Raw genomic sequence first — 16,650 nt, 5'->3', positions numbered from 1 at the left:
CCGCCACTCTCTTCTTCATCTCTTCCTGTCGCTCTCCGGCCGCTCGCGCCGCGTGCTGCAGCGCGTCGTCGACCTGCCGCCGTCCTCCAACGACCACCTCTTCAACGCTAAGTCCTCGCTCCCCTGCACCTCGACTCCGCCACGTGAGCTCTTCATTCTTCTCATCTTCCCGGTCGTTTTCTTGCCTGATCCTGACGTCGTCGCTGCGTTTCCTTCCATGCGCGCAGCCATGAACGCCCCAACTTCCGGGAGCTTGAGTTCGTGCTGCTCCTGCTGATTGAAGCCCCGTGCCGGACTTGATCCAGACCCGCGCGACGGCCGTCGACCTCCAGCACGTCGTCCGTCGTTCCGAGGCGTCCCGGTTCTCGTCTACAACCTTCGTCATCGTCACCTTTCACGGACTCCACCGAGCGCACCGGCGTGTCCAAGATGAGCTCCGTCTCCCTTCCTGCTATCTTAAAACTGCTGGCCTTGTTCATGGCATGCATCTGATGCAATCTAGTTGGTCCGTTCATTCCGTCCTGCAGGTTGCAGCGCCATCCTTAACTCCATCCCAGCCTTCTCCGTCCTTGCCCGAGCGCGCTCGTCCACGTCTTGCGCCACGGCGTCGTTTCCGCCCGCTGCTTGTTCTTTGTTTCGCGATGTTTCTCTTTGTTCTGCGCTGGATCGATCCTTGCATGGCTGGGTCAAGTCATCTACGTATCAAGTGCAATCTACATACAGAGTACAGACTAGCTGGTTCGTTCCTTGGCTTCTGTTGGAGAGATCGATCGTGTGTTCAATTCCACCCAGCCAAAGAAAAACAAAGCCACCCTTTTTGCTTATTTATTCTTTGGCACGCTGACAGCTCGTCAGTCTCAGCCGGCGCCATCTCTGCATGTTGCTTCCTCTGCATCCAGTCACCGCCCGGTTCCAGGAGTCAGCCGCACGGGCTGGTTTGTTCTTCGGTGAGAAAAGTGCCATTCCAGCCTCTGTTCTTCCAAAACTACAGAAAATGCTTTAATCCTGCAAAATCTATATCTTCTAACTTGCAACTTGAAATAAAATGTTTTATATATGAATTCCTATCAGAAAAATATGAGGAATCTAAACATGCCATCCATATAAATGTTTGCATCCCGCATCATGTCGTCCCGTTATAGTTTGCGTCGCACCTAATAATTATATGCGGAGTATTTCGGACACCGACTTGGTTTTCCCCACTCCGTTTAATATTGAAGTAGTGCACCCTTGCCATGATATGCCATGCTAATTAACACTTAACTTTGCCGGTAGAAAATGCAACTCCTACTCTAATTTGATTGTCCGGGGTTCCGACTCCGATTAAATTGGATAAGTTGCATCGCACCATCTATGCCATGTCATGCATATCATCTTGATCATGTTGGATCTTCTTTATCCGTAGAAGTAAGACTTGCATACGTTGTTTGTTCCAGCATTTGCTTCTTCCCGGATAGAATCGCGAAGTGGTGTGGTGAGATACGACGAGTTCTCCGGATGTCCCTCGGCAAGCTTCAACAGGCAAGCATTTCCCCTATACTTCTGCCCCTGCAGAAGTCGCTCACCTATTTTATTTTGCCTTCTCCCTCATGCTATCCTTAAGTTGCGTTCTTGTCACGTGTCCCTTCCACTTGTTACCTCAAGCAACTCATATTGCCACCACCAACCACCAACCTCCTACAGCTATTGTTTGGTTATCGGGTCTGCCTTGCGAGTCGTAGTGCATGCTAGTGCTTTTATATCTCGTTACCGTTACTGCTATCTTATCGGGTTATCTGTTGGGGAATCATGATACATGGTTTATGGATATATCTGTTGAGGATATCATGGTTACTTGTTAATAGTTGTTAGCGGAGGCATCGGTGGGTCAGCTGATCGTTTTGTGACGGCTCACTTGTGTTTCTTTAAAACCTAGGACCCCGAGTTCTTGTTATCCGTTCCGAGATCGAGCGCTCTAACCACACGTGGGTATGCTTATGGGTCTCCCTTGACCACCGCCGGAATCTACGGCTTTGTCCAGTGGCCACAACTAGTTTGCAATGTTTTACCATTTGTTGTTTGCGTGCATGCCGACTCGTTACTTATTTACTTTGGGAAGCCCTAGGGTGCCTTGTATCCCTTGTTTCGGTATGCACGTATAGGACGCGGAGCCGCTGCGAAGTGGTTTATCGCCCCGAGTGTGTGTTTAAACCACCTAGTACGCCGGCGCAACGGCTAGGTCCGCTTCGGAGATACGGCGGACTTCGATACGGGTTCAACTTGGTTAGGTGGCTTCCTGGACATTGTTGTCGTGAAGGAGAGTGCGAGCCGTGATATCCATCTGTCGTAAGTGGATCGAGCGGTGCGTGTGGGTACATTTGGGCAACCCCTGCAGGGTTACATCTTATCGATAAGCCGTGTCCGCGGTTATGGACGACTTGGAGCTGTATGACTCGACCATAGACAACTTACACCTGCTGTTTCAATCAGTAATAACTTGCGTAGTAAGTTAGCACAACTCTAATAATAAATGGTTAAAACTTGACAACCGTGTGAGTGCCTATGTAAGTACTTCTTGGCGAAGGGGGAACGCATCGGCTGTGTTATGTTTGCAGAGTATAGAACTGTTAGTTTATGCGCTCTCCCACCTTCTCTGTTTAGACGAATGTTGTAGAGTGTCTCTATAGGTTTTTTAGTGCTTGCGCGCTGCCGCTTAACCCCACCATATTGCCTATGACGTTCCTCTTGCGTCCTCTAAGTCCCCTGCGTGCCTCAAGTACAAAGGATGACTGGTTGACGAATGCTTATACGTCTTGAAGTCTTGTTAAGTACGAACCCGTACTTATTGTCGCTTCTACGGGATATAACCGGGCAGGTATGAAGATATGTTCGATGAAGACGACGTTAGCAAGGTTACCCTTCCGGCTTGGCTTGGGCAGGGTTATGGACGCCACTGGTTATCTTCAGGACTCTTAGTCCAAATTTGTATCTTGTCCGTACTCGGACGTATTTGATCTTCTGTATGACCTGGATCTTTGTATTGTATATTTGTATCTTGACTCGTTGAAGTCGTTGCTGTAATATATCTGTATCTTGTGGGCTCTATTGTAATCCTGTTGTAATGTTACCGCTCGTGATTGATTCCACCCGCATCGCGTGCATGCTTCGGCGTGTACGAGGCGCTTGGTGGTGCGTCTCCTAGAATCGATATCGTGCGGATTTCGGCGGGTTCGCTGGGATCCTCATGGTACCGGTTTTGGGGCGTCACAGTTTAGGCTAGCAAGGCTTATTTGAAACAAACACAAGGATGAACCGGTGCAGCAAAACTCACATAAAAGACATATTGAAAACATTATAAGACTCTACACCGTCTTCCTTGTTGTTCAAACTCAATACTAGAAATTATCTAGACCTTAGAGAACCCAAATATGCAAACCAAATTTTAGCATGCTCTATGTATTTCTTCATTAATGGGTGCAAAGCATATGATGCAAGAGCTTAATCATGAGCACAACAATTGCCAAGTATCACATTACCCAAGACATTTATAGCAATTACTACATGTATCATTTTCCAATTCCAACCATATAACAATTTAACGAAGGAGAAACTTCGCCATGAATACTATGAGTAGAAACCAAGGACATACTTGTCCATATGCTACAGACGGAGCGTGTCTCTCTCCCATAAAGTGAATGCTAGGATCCATTTTATTCAAACAAAACAAAAACAAAAACAAACCGACGCTCCAAGAAAAAGCACATAAGATGTGATGGAATAAAAATATAGTTTCAGGGGAGGAACCTGGTAATGTTGTCGATGAAGAAGGGGATGCCTTGGGCATCCCCAAGCTTAGACGCTTGAGTATTCTTGATATATGCGAGGGTGAACCACCGGGTGCATCCCCAAGCTTAGAGCTTTCACTCTCCTTGATCATGTTGCATCATACTCCTCTCTTGATCCTTGAAAACTTCCTCCACACCAAACTCGAAACAACTCATTAGAGGGTTAGTGCGCAATATAAATTGACATATTCAGAGGTGACACAATCATTCTTAACACTTCTGGACATTGCATAATGCTACTGGACATTAGTGGATCAAAGAAATTCATCCAACATAGCGAAAGAGGCAATGTGAAATAAAAGGCAGAATCTGTCAAAACAGAACAGTTCGTATTGACGAATTTTAAAATGGCACCAGACTTGCTCAAATGAAAATGCTCAAATTGAATGAAAGTTGCGTACATATCTGAGGATCATGCACGTAAATTGGCTTAATTTTCTGAGTTACCTACAGGGAGGTGGACCCAGATTCGTGACAGCAAAGAAATCTGGAACTGTGCAGTAATCCAAATCTAGTACTTACTTTTCTATCAACGGCTTAACTTGGCACAACAAAACTCAAAACTAAGATAAGGAGAGGTTGCTACAGTAGTAAACAACTTCCAAGACACAAAATAAAAACAAAGTACTGTAGGTAAAAACATGGGTTGTCTCCCATAAGCGCTTTTCTTTAACGCCTTTCAGCTAGGCGCAGAAAGTGTATATCAAGTATTATCAAGAGATGAAGTGTCAACATCATAATTTGTTCTCATAATAGAATCAAAAGGTACCTTCATTCTCTTTCTAGGGAAGTGTTCCATACCTTTCTTGAGAGGAAATTGATATTTTATATTACCTTCCTTCATATCAATGATAGCACCAACGAGTTCGAAGAAAAGGTCTTCCCAATATAATGGGACAAGATGCATTGCAATCAATATCCAAGACAACAAAATCAACGGGAACCAGGTTATTGTTAATGGTAATGCGAACATTATCAACTTTACCCAAAGGTTTCTTTGTAGAATGATCAGCAAGATTAACATCCAAATAACAATTTTTCAGCGGTGGCAAGTCAAGCATATTATAAATTTTCTTAGGCATAACGAGAGATACTTGCACCAAGATCACATAAAGCATTACAATCAAAATCTTTAATCTTCATCTTAATGATGGGCTCCCAACCATCCTCTAGCTTTTTAGGAATAGAGGCTTCGCGCTCTAGTTTCTCTTCTCTAGCTTTTATGAGAGCATTTGTAATATGATGCGTGAAAGCCAAATTTATAGCACTAGCATTAGGACTTTTAGCAAGTTTTTGCAAGAACTTTATAACTTCAGAGATGTGGCAATTATCAAAATTCAAACCATTATAATCTAAAGCAATGGGATCATCATCCCCAATGTTGGAAAAAATTTCAGCAGCTTTATCACAGGCAGTTTCAGCAGTTTTAGCAGTTTCGAGCAGTTTTTCGCGCTTTGCATTCGAAGTGGAAACATTGCTAACACCAATTCTTTTATTAGTATGAGTAGGAGGTGCAGCAACATGTGTAGCATTAGCATTACTAGTGGTGGTAATAGTCCAAACTTTAGCTATATTCTTCTCTTTAGCTAGTTTTTCATTTTCTTCTCTATCCCACCTAGCACGCAGTTCAGCCATTAATCTTATATTCTCATTAATTCTAACTTGAATGGCATTTGCTGTAGTAGTAATTTTATTATGATGATTCTCATTAGGCAAAACTTTTGATTTCAAAAGATCAACATCGCAAGCAAGACTATCGACTTTAGAAGCAAGTATATCAATTTTCCCAAGCTTTTCTTCAACGGATTTGTTAAAAGCAGTTTGTGTACTAATAAATTCTTTAAGCATGGCTTCAAGTCCAGGGGGTGAACTCCTACTATTGTTGTAAGAATTCCCATAAGAATTACCATAGCCGTTGCCATTATTATAAGGATATGGCCTATAGTTGTTACTAGAATTGTTCCGGTAAGCATTGTTGTTGAAATTATTATTTTTAATGAAGTTTACATCAACATGTTCTTCTTGTGCAACCAATGAAGCTAATGGAACATTATTAGGATCAATATTAGTCCTATCATTCACAAGCATAGACATAATAGCATCAATCTTATCACTCAAGGAAGAGGTTTCTTCGACGGAATTTACCTTCTTACCTTGTGGAGCTCTTTCCGTGTGCCATTCAGAGTAGTTGATCATCATATTATCAAGAAGCTTTGTTGCTTCACCAAGAGTGATGGACATAAAGGTACCTCCAACAGCTGAATCCAATAAATTCCGCGAAGAAAAATTTAGTCCTGCATAGAAGGTTTGGATGATCATCCAAGTAGTCGACTCCATGGGTTGGGCAATTTTTAACCAGAGATTTCATTCTTTCCCAAGCTTGAGCAACATGTTCAGTATCTAATTGTTTAAAATTCATTATGCTACTCCTCAAAGATATAATTTTAGCAGGGGGATAATATCTACCAATAAAAGCATCCTTGCATTTAGTCCATGAATCAATACTATTCTTAGGCGAGAGATAGCAACCAATCTTTAGCTCTTCCTCTTAATGAGAAAGGGAACAATTTTAATTTAATAATATCACCATCTACATCTTTATATTTTTGCATTTCACATAGTTCAACAAAATTATTAAGATGGGCAGCAGCATCATCGGAACTAACACCGGAAAATTGCTCTCGCATAACAAGATTCAAGTAAAGCGGGTTTAATTTCAAAGAATTCTGCTCGTAGTAGCAGGTGGAGCAATAGGTGTGCATAAGAAATCATTATTATTTGTGGTTGTGAAGTCACACAACTTAGTATTTTCAGCGTTGGCCATTTTAGCAACAGTAAATAAAGCAAACTAGATAAAGTAAATGCAAGTAAACTATTTTTTTTGTGTTTTTGATATAGTAAACAAGATAACAAATAAAGTAAAACTAGCAACTAATTTTTTTGTATTTTGATTTAGTGCAGCAAACAAAGTAGTAAATAAAACTAAGCAAGACAAAAACAAAGTAAAGAGATTGAGAAGTGGAGACTCCCCTTGCGGCGTGTCTTGATCTCCCCGACAACGGCGCCGGAAATTTGCTTGATGCGTGTGGTTGGCACGTCCGTTGGGAACCCCAAGAGGAAGGTGTGATGCGCACGGCGGCAAGTTTCCCTCGGTAAGAAACCAAGGTTTAATCGGACCGAGTAGGAGTCAAGAAGCACGTTGAAGGTTGATGGCGGCGAGATGTAGTGCGGCGCAACACCGATGATTCCGGCGCCAACGTGGAACCCGCACAACACAACCAAAATACTTTGCCCCAACGAAACGAGTGAGGTTGTCAATCTCACCGGCTTGCTCTGTAACAAAGAGTTAACCGTATTGTGTGGAAGATGATTGTTTGCGAGAAAACAGTAGAACAAGTATTGCGGTAGATTGTATTTCGGTAAAGAGAATTGGACCGGGGTCCACGGTTCACTAGAGGTGTCTCTCCCATAAGACGAACAAGCATGTTGGGTGAACAAATTACGGTTGGGCAATTGACAAATAAAGAGAGCATGACCATGCACATACATATCATGATGAGTATAGTGAGATTTAATTGGGCATTACGACAAAGTACATAGACCGCCATCCAAGCTGCATCTATGCCTAAAAAGTCCACCTTCGGGTTATCATCCGAACCCCTTCCAGTATTAAGTTGCAAAGCAACGAGACAATTGCATTAAGTATGGTGCGTAATGTAATCAACAACTACATCCTTAGACATAGCATCAATGTTTTATCCCTAGTGGCAACGAGCACAACACAACCTTAGAACTTTCCGTCACTCGTCCCGGTGTCAATGCGAGCATGAACCCACTATCGAGCATAAGTACTCCCTCTTGGAGTTACAAGCATCTACTTGGCCAGAGCATCTACTAGTAACGGAGAGCATGCAAGATCATAAACAACACATAGATATAACTTTGATAATCAACATAACAAGTATTCTCTATTCATCGGATCCCAACAAACGCAACATATAGAATTACGGATAGATGATCTTGATCATGTTAGGCAGCTCACAAGATCCGACAATGATAGCACAATGGGGAGAAGACAACCATCTAGCTACTGCTATGGACCCATAGTCCGGGGGTAGACTACTCACACATCACACCGGAGGCGACCATGGCGGCGTAGAGTCCTCCGGGAGATGATTCCCCTCTCCGGCGAGGGTGCCGGAGAGCGATCTCCTGGATCCCCCGAGATGGGATCGGCGGCGGCGGCGTCTGCGGAAGGTTTTCCGTATCGTGGTTCTCGGTGCGGGGTTTTCGTCACGGAGACTTTTTATAGGCGAAAGGGCAGGTCAAGAGGCGGCACGGGGGCCCCACACCACGGGGCCGCGCGGCCAAGGGGGGCGCGCCGCCCTAGGGTGTGGCCCCTCCGTGGCCCCTCTTCGTCTCTCCTTCGGACTTCGGAAGCTTCGTGAGAAAATAGGCCCCGGGCTTTGATTTCGTCCAATTCCGAGAATATTTCCTTACTAGGATTTCTGAAACCAAAAACAGCGAGAAAACAGAAGCGGCACTTCGGCATCTTGTTAATAGGTTAGTTCCAGAAAATGCACGAATATGACATAAAGTGTGCATAAAACATGTAGATAACATCAATAATGTGGCATGGAACATAAGAAATTATCGATACGTCGGAGACGTATCACGCGGCCTTGGCGAGGGCGACAGCGTTGTGGATGAGCTGCTTCTCGGTGGCGATGACCAGCGTCTGGGCCATCTTGGAGCTCTGCGTGGCGCAGTCCATGGAGCGGCGATAGTCGCCGGCTATGGTGATGACCCCCTTGGGGCCAGGCAGCTTCATCTTCAGGTACCCATAATGGGGCACCGCCATGAACTTGGTCAGGGCCGGCCTGCCCAAGAGCGCGAGGTAGGGACTCACGAGGTCCACCACCTCGAACTCGATCTTCTCGGTGCGGAAGTGATCTGGCTTCCCGAACATCACCTCCAGCGTGATCCGGCCAATCGGCTGGTAGCAATGGCCCGGCACGATGCCATGGAAGACCGTGGGGGTGGGACGCAGCTCGGCTTCTTGGATGCCTAGCTTGCGGGCGGTGTCGCGGTAGAGGATGTTGATGCTGCTGCCGCCGTCGATGAGGACGCGCGAAAAACGCACGCTGCGCCGAGTCGTGCCAATGGTGGGGTCGAGGACCATGGCGTAGCTGCCCGGCTTCGGCGGGACAGCCGGTGTGTCGCGGCGATCAAAAGTGATGGCCTGCTCTGACCAGTTTAGGTACTGGGGGACCGGCGGTATGACCGCGTTGACCTCGAGGGAACGGCTCTGCTGGCTCGTCTTGTCCTCGGGCTCGGAGGTGAAGATGACGTAGGTGGCATCTTCGGCCAGATATCGGCCATGGTGCACTTGGTTAGCCTCGTGGTGCTCGAGGTTGGCGTTCTCCGCGCCGGCTACGCCGCCCGGCCCGCCGGCTGGAGGGGGTGGGGGTGGAGGCGGGAGAGGTTCACCGCTTGTCAGCCGCTTCATGAAGTGGCAGTCGTGGGTGGTATGGTTGGAGGGGTTCTTGCCGCTGTGGTACTTGCACGGCGAGTCGAGCATCTGCTCGAAGGTGTACTTCGGCTTCCACTACCGATCTTGCTTCTGGCGGCGGCTGCCGCCTGCCGCGTTGTCTGCCACGGCGGCTACGTGGGCGGAGCCGTACCGGCGGTCCGGCTGGTCGCTGTGACGCTTGCCGCGGTAGTTGTCCCGCCGGCTGCCATGAGAGGCGCCGTCTGCCGGCTTGTGCTCGGCCGACTTGTGGTGGTCCCGCCTGGAGGGAGCCGGCGCTGGGTCAGCCGTCGCCTTGCCGGCTTCTTCAGCCAGCGCGTACTTGTCGGCGATGGCCATGAGGGCGGCCATGGACTTGGGCTCGCTGCGGCGCAGCTTGTGCCACATCATGGTGTTGGGCCGGCAGCCACCCATAAAGAAGCTGATGGCCTGGATTTCGTGCACACCCTCGCAGGAGTTGCGCATCTCGCACCAGCGCGTCAGGTACGCGCGATCCGTCTCGTCCGGGCCCTGCTTGCACATCTCGAGCTGCTGGGGGCGACCCGGCCGGCGATAGGTGCCGGTGAAGTTGCTGATGAAGGCCTCCTCGAAATCAAGCCAGCCGTTGATGCTGCCGGGCGGCAAGTTGTTGAGCCAGGTGCGGGCGGAGCCGACCGAGCATCGGGGGGAGTAGCGCACCGCCCAGCGCTTGTTGCCTCTGGAGATGCCGACTGCGGTGGAGTAGTCCTGCAGCCAGTCCTCCGGCTTGGCGGTGCCGTCGTACTTGGGTGTGTCGCGGGGGAGCTGGAAGCCGTTGAGCATGGGCTCGTTGGCGATGCGGGGCCCGATGCACTTGGGGCAAGCCGGCGCCTCTTCTTCCGCGATGTGGGACTCGACCAGCCGATCGAGGCGGTCTCTGGCGTCGACGGGCTCGATGCGGGGGCCCAGCCGGGAACGTGCCGGCTGCCGGGTGCCAGTTCGCTCTGGAGCCGGCCGGTGCTGGCGCCTCGGCGCCGCCAGCTCGGAGTCATGCTCCTCGTTCCGGTTTGGTGGTGGGCGGCTGCGGCCGCTGTGGCCGTCGTCCAGCCGGCTTGTCCGGCTTGAACCTGCGCGGGTGTCGCGGGAGTCTGTCGTGCCGGCTTGGTGCGGGCGAGGCGGACTCGGCCGTGTCTCGTGGGGGTCCTTGCTGGTGCCTGCGGCGGCGCGGACGGGAGGAGCTTTCGAAGCACCATACACGGGGTCCTTGGTCCGCTCGAGCTGCAGCCCGGCACGAGGTCGGCTACGCGCTGCGTCGGCGGCGCAGCTCTTCTCCTTCGAGGAGGGCTAGCTCCTTCGAAGCCGCTTCGGCTGCGAGGATGTTCTTTTCGGGGGTGTTGTAGATGGGCAGCTCCGCGGACGGAGCCGGCGCTTCCGCGCCGTCGCGCTCGATCTCAGCGCCTAAGCCGCCTCCGCGCTTGCGGATCATGCCGGCTCGGCTGGGGTTGTTGCCGCCTGGCGTGAAGCCATGGGCGTGCTCGAACTCACGCTGGGTGATGGCCAGCTGGCGCTTGGGCTGCAGCCGGCTCTTCGGCCTGCTGGAGGAGGAGGCGGCGATGTGCTTCTAGGTCCGCCTCGACGGTGGCGGCGTCGCCGCCTGCAGTGAGCGGAGAGCTCAACTTCGTCCGGACTTCGTCCAGCCGGGATGGAGGTGGGGGCGCCTTTGGGCCCGAGCCGGAGGGGTTGGGGTCGACGTTGCGCTCCAGGTTGGGGCCGCGGGTGCGCGGGTTCTTGGTGGGGAGCTCCTCGCCAGCCATCATGACTTGCATGACGGCGGGGCTGGCGGGAGCGCTGCTGCCGGCTCGCGGAGGAGAGCTTGCGCAGCGTAGCACCTGCCGCGGGTAGCGCGGCGGTGCAACGGTGGCGACGTAGACATCGTGGCCGCCGAAGGAGATGACGCTGCCGCCGGCTGGGAAGGGCCGGTCGGCGAAGCAGCCAGCGTTGTCGGCCGGCGCGGTCGAGGAGCCGAATCTCCAGATCAAGCCTGAAGCGACTCGCTCGCCGGTGGTGATGGTGAGGCCCGTCCGGATGAAGACACCGGCCGAGGATGCTGAAGGCCCCACGGTGGGTGCCAAATGTCTTGGTATCGTCACGGCATATGCCATAGGATGGCTAACGAAGGTGGTTCCTAGGAGATCTCAAGGCGGTATCCGGATGCGGGTATGGGGACGAGCGACACGGCGACGTACCCAGGTTCGAGGCCCTCCAATGGAGGTAACACCTCTACTCCTGCTAGAGTGTATATGATGATCACACAATACAAGGTTGCTCCTTGAGCTGTATCCCAGCTGCTCCTGGGAGGCTAAGGAAGACAAGAGTCTCTCTCACAGGGCAGCGCTAAGGGTGGAAGTGAAGTGAGAATGATCGATCGATCCCCTGCACGAGAGGGGGTAGTGCGGCTTATATAGGCACCGGCACTTTACATATAAGACCCTATAGTCTACTGGCCGGCTTGGCCGGCTCCGGCTTCCGCTCCTTCCCGAGGCAGTGGACGTCGGGAGCCGTTGAGGCCTCATGGCCTGTCCCATCCGGCTGCCAAGGTCAGCGGTATGGAGAGGAGGTGTCCCTGTCGCCATCAACCACTGTTGCCAGTACGGATCGACGTGGACCATGATGGCCTGTCCGGCGCGTGGCACTATTGCTCCACAGTGCCCCGCGCTTTACGGAAGATGAAGTCAGCGTGGACTTTGGGAACCCGGATCACCAACCCGGTTCCTTCTAGTGCAAGACTCGCCAGCCTCGAGTCGGTCTGAGGTACAAACCCCCAGTCGAATATGGCTTGTAGAAGCCGGCCCAGCCACAGCATTGGCGGCCGTAGCCAGGCCGACTAGGACCTAGAGCCGGCCGGCTTCCGGCCCGGCCGGCCACGGCGCCAGCCGGCTGCTCCTCAGCCGGCCTTTGCCGCGAGCCGGCCAGTGGCCAGCCGGCTGCTCCGCGTCCATTGCCCTACCCGGGGTCTTCCCCCCGACAGGATGTGATTATTTCCTCTTTGTAGAAGATGCAATATGTATTTTATGGATTAGATGGTTCCCGCTAGTCCTATGCCGGCGATTTACACAGAAATAACCCTTTGTTGCAACTATAGCACAGACTGACCCTCCGGCCAAACTATTTCACCCATCTAACCCTTTTGTGTGGCGCCCCTCTCATGGGCGCCACACATGCCCGAGTGGCGCCCGTGCTGCCGGCGCCACACACCCATCCAACGTGGCGCCGTCGACGCTGAGATGTGCACCGATCCGACGTGGCAGGCCGTGTGGCGCCGCTCTCGCTGGCGCCACACTTTGAAAGTGTGGCGCTCGTGGCAAGAGCGCCACACATCCACTTATGTGTGGCCGCGCGAGCCCGCCCAGCCCGACCCACCTTCTTTATTTCTCTGCTTCGCGTCAAGAACAGGAGGCGGCCGGCGGTTCCTCCTCCTCCCCCCTCTTCCCCCCACCAAATCCACTACCAAATCATCAGATCTGTCCGGCCAATCTCTTCCCCATCCATTTCTCAAGGTAATCCCCTTCGAATCTTTTCCATTCATCCACTAATTTCATAGATCTTGCTAGATTTGGACATGAACCCTAGACATGGAATTTTTTGTGTGGACTCTATATTGTAGTGTATGTGTTAAAATTCGTAGCCTCATGTATGCATGTGTTTGAACCATAGATTTGTTGAAATCTAGATATGAAATTTCACATGTATGTGTTGAAACCCTATGTATGTATGTGTTGAAATGTGTAATATTTGCCTAGCAAATGCATTAAAATGTGTTACATATGCCTGATGACCCACAAGTATAGGGGGTGTATCGTAGTACTTTCGATAAATAAGAGTGTCGAACCCAACGAGGAGCAGAAGGTGTTGACAAGAAGTTTCGATAAAGGATTCACTGTAAATGCTCACAGACAAGTATTCGGGGGTTTTGATATAGCGGATAAATAAAGTACAAGTAAGTAAAATGCGAGAGTAATAATTGCAGCGAGTGGCCCAATCCTTTTTAGCACAAAGGACAAGCCGGTTTGTTTACTTATGATGACCAAACGTTCTTGAGGACACACGGGAATTTAGTCTAGTGCTTTCGCTTCATATAGTTGATTAATCTTCATTGTTTTGATAAGTGTTGTGTGGGTGAACCTATGCTAATGCACCGCCTTTCCTAGGACTAATACATACTTGTGATTATACCCCTTGCAAGCATCCGCAAATACAAGAAAGTAATTAAGATAAATCTAACCACGAGCCTTAAACTACGAGATCCTGCTATCCCTCCTGCATCGATATACCAACGGGGATTCAGGTTGCTGTCACTCCGGCAACCCCACAATTAGCAAACGAATAAAAGATGTATTCCCCTAGGCCCATAAAGGTGAAGTATCATGTAGTCGACGTTCACATGACACCACTAGAAGAATAACACCACAACTTAAATATCAAACCATTGAATATTACTCAACATAGTTCACTACTAACATTTAGACTTCACCCATGTCCTCAAGAACTAAACGAACTACTCATGAGACATCATATGGAACATGATCAGAGGTGATATGATGATGAATAACAATCTGAACATAAACCTTGGTTCAATGGTTTCACTCAATAGCATCAATAACAAAGAGTAATCAATACCGGGAGAGTTTCCCCTATCAAACAATCAAGATTCAACCCTAGATGTTACAGCGGTGACGAGGTGCAGCGGTGGAGATGACGGTGACGGTGGTGGAGATGATGGTGATGATGATCCCAATGAAGTCCAGCTCGATGGCGGTGACGATGGCGTCGATTTCCCCCTCCGGGAGGGAATTTCCCCGACGGATTTCAGCCTGCCGGAGAGCTCTTTTCTCTCTGGTGTTTTCCGCCCCACAGAGGCGGTTATGTCTCCTCGCGATTATCCCCAGCACCTTAGGTTTTCGGGTAGATGAAGTACGCGAAAGAGAGGAGGCCGAGAAGGGCTGTGGGCCCCCTCCCCACAAGGCGGCGCGGCCAGGGCAGGGCCCGCGCCGGCCTATGGGGGGCCCATGGCGGCCCTCCTCGGCTCCTCCTTTTGGCTGGCTCATTCTTACGGAAAAATAAGATCTTCGGTGTAATTTCCGTCAATTGTTGATCTCCGAAATATTGCATTCGACGGTGCTTTTTCCAGCGAGAATCCGACTCCGGTGAATGATTCTCCAATAATCATGAAACATGCAAAATAGGTGAAATAACATAAGTATCATCTCTAAATATGAAATATATCAATGAATAACGAGTAAATTATGATATAAAATAGTGATGCAAAATGGACGTATCAACTCCCCCCAAGCTTAGACTTCGCTTGTCCCCAAGTGAAACTGAACTCAGTAAACAAGACCACATGTTTATGGAGTGAAGAGTCGATAAATAAAATACAGACAAGAAGCATCATATTAATCCACACAAGACATTCTAGTGAACAACTTCCTCATATAATTCAACTTGAAACAAGTAGAAGGAAATCACAAATAAAGGTGCATAGGAAATCATAATTGGTGATGGCAAACTTCGTTCTTGGTCAAAGAACAGTTAACAGATTGTACTTATCTATCGAGCAGCACTCTTATAATAAAGCTTATACGTCAAAACTTGCATACTCAATCATAATAATCTCCTCATAATCATTGATAACCTTCAAAGCTATATTTCATTCGGATAAAACTTGTACTAAACAAGGAAGAGTAAAAGGCATGATTAAGTAGATCACAATATAAATGGTTTGATCACAACAACTCAATTGCTTGCTTAAGATAGAGGGAAATAGGTTTACTGACTCAACATAAAGTAAAAGATAGGCCCTTCACAGAGGGAATCAGGGATTAAATCATGTGCTAGAGCTTTTTAGGTTTTGAAATCATATAGAGAGCATAAAAGTAAAGTTTGAGAGGTGTTTGTTGTTGTCAACGAATAGTAGTGGTACTCTAACCCCCTTGCCAAACAGACTTTCAAAGAGCGGCTCCCATGAAGGACGTTATCTCTACCAGCAAGGTAGATCATCCCTCTTCTCTTTTGTTTACACACGTACTTTAGTTTATTTAAGGATGACACTCCTCCCAACCTTTGCTTTCACAAGCCATGGCTAACCGAATCCTCGGGTGCCTTCCAACATTTCACATACCATGGAGGAGTGTCTATTGCAAAATTAAGTTGCTTACTGATGAATCAGGGCAAAACATGTGAAGAGAATTATTAATGAAAGTTAATTAATTGGGGCTGGGAACCCCGTTGCTAGCTCTTTTTGCAAAATTATAGGATAAGCGGATGTATCCACTAGTCCATTGGTGAAAGTCTGCCCAACAAGATTGAAAGATAAAACACCACATACTTCCTCATGAGCTATAAAACGTTAACACAAATAAGAGGTAATAACTTTTGAATTGTTTAAAGGTAGCACATGAAGTATTTACTTGGAATGGCAGGGAAATACCACATAGTAGGTAGTTATGGTGGACACTGATGGCATAGGTTTGGGTTAAGGTTCGGATGCACGAGAAGCATTCCCTCTCAGTACAGGTCTTTGGCTAGCAAGGTTGATTAGCAAGCATAAGAGTTGAGGGAAACAAACAAATATACATGTGATAGAAACAATCATGCATCTTCCTTGTAAGCACAAACAATTTTAACTTCAGAATACTAAGATAAGAGCTAACAAGAAAGAAAGATAATGAAATAACATATCTACATGTATTTCCTCTTTTCTACTTAAACTCAAAGTGTTGTTGCTATTAACCAATGCTAAGTTTGCCAAAACCAAATAGATTTACGCAATGCTCCCAAAGTGATACCAATACTATCAACAAGATCAATCATATAATAGAGATTGCAAACTAAAATAAGAAGTGCAATATGTAAACGATAAAACTTCTCATTAATATTCCATAACGATAACTCACACCAAGGGATACATAGATAACCAACTAAAAGAGAGATACTTCCAAACTGCAACCCATCTTATATGATAACTTCCCTACTCATGATATGACACTACTTGATAGTAAAAAGGTAAAAGATAGTGATGATGTGATACCGCGGTACTCCCCCCAAGCTTGGAACAAACCAAGGGGTGCCAATACCAATGATGAATTACTCCTTCGGCTGTGGTGGTGATGAATTCTTGATAAGCTTCTTAACAAGCTCCTTTAGCTCATCAATCTCGTACATGAGGTTGCAGATCATCTCCAAATTGTGCTCGACGCAGTTAAGAAGTATGTCCGGCGGCGAGTCCCAACTCTTAGAGTTGTTTCCCCACTCTTCAGCTTGAGGCTTCATTCTTCCTGC

The 16,650-nt window shown here is 48.5% G+C and overlaps 1 long non-coding RNA gene across 1 annotated transcript; it reads left to right on the top strand.

Moving 5' to 3' along the window:
- Positions 1 to 515: 515 nt before the first annotated feature.
- On the top strand, positions 516 to 1,486 carry LOC124659583. The gene is made up of 3 exons (XR_006989631.1): positions 516 to 738; positions 848 to 947; positions 1,437 to 1,486. It is a non-coding gene; the product is annotated as an uncharacterized LOC124659583 (long non-coding RNA).
- Positions 1,487 to 16,650: the final 15,164 nt, after the last annotated feature.

The sequence above is a fragment of the Lolium rigidum genome, chromosome 6, assembly GCF_022539505.1.
Source record: "Lolium rigidum isolate FL_2022 chromosome 6, APGP_CSIRO_Lrig_0.1, whole genome shotgun sequence".
Classification (NCBI taxonomy): domain Eukaryota; kingdom Viridiplantae; phylum Streptophyta; class Magnoliopsida; order Poales; family Poaceae; genus Lolium; species Lolium rigidum.
This window is presented reverse-complemented; position numbering and strand designations above follow the sequence as displayed.